We start from the raw sequence: 3,776 nt of genomic DNA on the forward strand, positions 1-3,776 counted from the left end.
TCAGAGAGGATCACCAGTCTGCCTACCATGGGCAAGAAAGAATTAAGTGACAATAATGGCTTATGCTAGAAAGCAAAGAAAATGCTAAGTAGCTGCTGAAGGCATGCCAAAGGGACAGTAGGAGAGCTCAGACTGCCCTGACAAAACACACAAACAGGATAGAGGAGGCCAGGGGACTTATTTAGTCACAGAAATGGAGGCTGGAAATCCAAACAAGATGTCAGCAGAGTTGGTTTCTCCTGCTGCCCCTCTCCTCAGCTTGTAGATGCCTTCCTTCTAGAGTCCTCACATGGCCTTGCTTCCGTCTGTACACTGTCTCTTTTTATAATTGTCTGTATAAGCAGTGGGAATTATTGGTGGGGATAGGAATGGGAAGCACAGTGGAGTCCCTCAGGAGTTCAAGGCTACCTTTTTCCAGGGCAGTGTGAGATTACAAACACAGAAATCCCAGAGCCACTTTTCAGCTTGTTTGTTTGCTTGTTTTCAGACAGAATCTAATCATTCATTCCAGGCTGACTCAGAAATCACCTGTCCTCCCAAGCACTGAGGTTACAGGTGTGCACCACTGTGTCCACCTGTCTTCCCAAGCGCTGAGGTTACAGGTGTGCACCACTGTGTCCACTTAGGCCTCCTGGTTGCATATTCATCCCTGGTAAAACTCACTTTGGGATGTGGAAACTCTACAGGCCCCACATGGAGCCTCAGTCACACGCTCCTTCTTCTATGGCTTGCTGTGGGTGGATGTGATGATGGGAACAGAGGCCACTATACTCTGGAGCATCCCAGAGGCACCCCCACATACCTGCCAGAGCTTAGATTAGGAGCAGCATGAGATCAGACATGGAAGCAGCCACTGGGAAAGGCTGTCTCCAAGGTCACGTGAGACAACCTGCACAAGTAGCAGAATGGATACACAGCTGAGCAGGCTGCTGTTTGCCACTGCTGCACTCCGGGCTCCTATAAGAAAGGGACCTGGCTGGTCTAAGGGCCTGCTGTCTTCCTCATCTCATAACAATGTCAGGGTTATTGGATAAGGGCCCAGGCATAGAAGCACCCTTAACCTGGAAGACCTCTGAAAACACATTATCTTTGAATTAGTCACATTAGGATGAAGGTTTCAGTATGTGAATATGGGGCCACGGTGCAGCCCATGATAGGCCCTTGTCCTGTGCTGCTGCCCAAGGCCTGCTATAAACAGGTCAATAAAGCACTCTGGATGTCACAGTATGGAGAGCAAAGTAGGTGAGGGTTGGCATATATAATGACACACATAGCTGGCTTTGACTCCTTGTTGCCTCCGGGGCTGAACGTAAGCACATTCTGCTCGGACAGGTTGGTCCCCCTGTCCACCTCTATTGTTTGACCTATTTCTCCTGTTAATTGTTTTATAGAGCAGACAGGACTGGAGGGCAGCGGAGTGTGACAATGCTTGGGAGGTCCTGCTCCTGCGAGGACATAGATTTCACCTTTAGGCGTCCTCCTGACCCTGAAGGAGAGGATCCTTGAAGCGGTGTGGCATAGCCCGCAGTCTACAGTGCAGCCCATCCCCCACTAGGGCCAGAGCTGCCCGCGTGTCCCAACAGTTGAATTCTCCATGTTTCAAGGCACCCCAATGCTAAATCCCCCAAGCCAGCTTGAAAGGATTCTCACAGTTACAGTAAAGATAGCACAGAAAATGGAGCCTGGGTGATAAATAAGAAATATAGAATCTCTAAGACATGCATTTCCCCCATCTTTCCTTTTTTAAATTATAAAACAAGCAGAGAAAAATCATCTATAACAACAGAATAATTACATTGTTTGTACTTCCACCCATTGTTCTCCAGCCTTTTATCTGTATCTATCATTTCAACACAGGATACATGGGATTCTGTTCTGCTTACTCTCCTTAACCTTGGTTGTACAAATTCTTGAGAAGTGGTACCCATGAAGCCGGGATGACTTTGTGACCACTCTGTAAGCAATACCACACAGCAAAGAGATGCTGTTTACGTTTCAAGCGCAGGCCAGAAAATGCCACCGAGTCTCAGCCTGTTCTTTTGGGGCCTTAGTTTCAGGGGATATCAGCACTGCAGAAGAAGGCTGACTGTCCTGAGACCGCCTAGCCACAGAGTCTGCATGCCAGCATAGTGCTGGACTGCCGGGCTCATAAGCTGACAGCCAGCATAAAATTCTGACTGTAGGAGTGGGCCATCTCACACTGCCGGTCCCGTCAACTCAGCTGATATTTGCAGCCCCAGCTGACATCTTGCCTCTGCTGCATGAATGACCTCAATGGAGAGAGGCTCAGCTGAGCCCTTTTCAAATTTCAGAAGCTCAAAATTACCAGCAAAATAAAATGGTTGTTTTAAGCCAGTACACTTGGAGAAAAATTTTCACATGGTGATAATAACCAAAGTGAATTTTGGTATCTGCAAATGAAGCGTTACTATAATTAAAAAAATTAAAGCACATGGCGTCATCTTTGAGATCAGACTGCAGGCAAAGGTTGAGAGAGCTGAAAGCTTCTGGGAAAGTCGGAGAAACATTACAAGAATTGTAGGCAAAGGAGATCTTTGTTATACAGTGGGAGAAAGTTCAACAAAAGTATCACCTGCAGTATGGGAAGTAGAAAATGTACCAAATGAACTCTGTGGTCCCCTAAAAGGAAGTATCCAGGCAGCTCGTGGAAGATGCCAACAGTAAAAGGAGAAAAGATGGGCCAACGAGATGGTTGTAGGTGAAGATGCTGGCCCTCAAGTCTGATGGCTTAATTTTGATCCGTAGGATCCACGTGGTCAATGTAGACAACTAACTCCTTTGACTTGTCCTCTGAACTCCACATGCACAACATACATTGTGTACACACACACACACACACACACACACACACACACACACACACACGAGAAAACTACTAAAGTTGGAAAATAGAAAAGAGAGCTGCAAATACAAAAGTAAAGAGGAAAAAGGAAAAGTTCTTTTGTTTTCAATTAAAACTTATAAGAAGTATAAGGGTGTTACTATAATATTTTTGCTTTAATTATGTGTATATACACATATATGTATATGTACACACACATATATGTAGCATGTGCACATGTATGCAGGTGCCCCACAAAGGCCAGAAGAAGGCATTAGTTCTCCTAGAGCTGGGTTAAGAAGAGTAGGAAGTACTCTTAAGGACTGAGTCATCCCTCTAGCCCCACCTAAGCAATGTTTGAAAAGGCCTTGCATTGCCTTGCCAGTCTTCCCATTGGCCAGTGAAGTTTACCCTCTTTTTTAGTTTTGGCCAGGCTTAGTGACACACTTGTGACCAGAAGAACATAATGCTACACAGCTTTCTAGATGAGATCAACAACAGCCATAATAGTCTTCAAGCAGCAGCCCTGGGAGCAACCAAATCTGGGTAAGCGACCAGCAGAAGCTGCCATGTCAGAGAGGCTGAAGGTAAGAGCTCTGGCCATGTCTTAGCTAAGCTTGCAGTTGACAGCTGTCCAGCTGAAACATCTGTGAGCCACCGTGGACAGCCAGCCAGGTCAAGCTTCCAATGACTGCAGCATGGACAGAGAGACAGGTCAAGCTGCCCAGTGACTACAGCCATGCTGGAGATATAAACACAGTCCTTGACACACTCCAAGCAGGAGCTTGAACTCCTTCTAAGTTCCTGCTTAAAAAAAAAACAAAACAAAAAAAAACCAAAAAACCTGTGAACAAAGCAAAATGATTGCTTCAAGCTGCTATGTTTTAAGGTAATCTTTTTATGCACCAAGCAACTGGGACACGTTGCTACACAG

The 3,776-nt window shown here is 45.9% G+C and overlaps 1 non-coding gene across 1 annotated transcript; it reads right to left on the reverse strand.

Annotated features, from left to right (window-relative positions):
- Positions 1 to 861: 861 nt before the first annotated feature.
- Positions 862 to 995, reverse strand: LOC118592628. Its single transcript, XR_004946096.1, has one exon. It is a non-coding gene; the product is annotated as a small nucleolar RNA SNORA70 (small nucleolar RNA).
- Between the last annotated feature and the right edge of the window lie 2,781 nt (positions 996 to 3,776).

This window comes from Onychomys torridus, chromosome 10 (genome assembly GCF_903995425.1).
Source record: "Onychomys torridus chromosome 10, mOncTor1.1, whole genome shotgun sequence".
In the NCBI taxonomy this organism is placed as follows: Eukaryota; Metazoa; Chordata; class Mammalia; order Rodentia; family Cricetidae; genus Onychomys; species Onychomys torridus.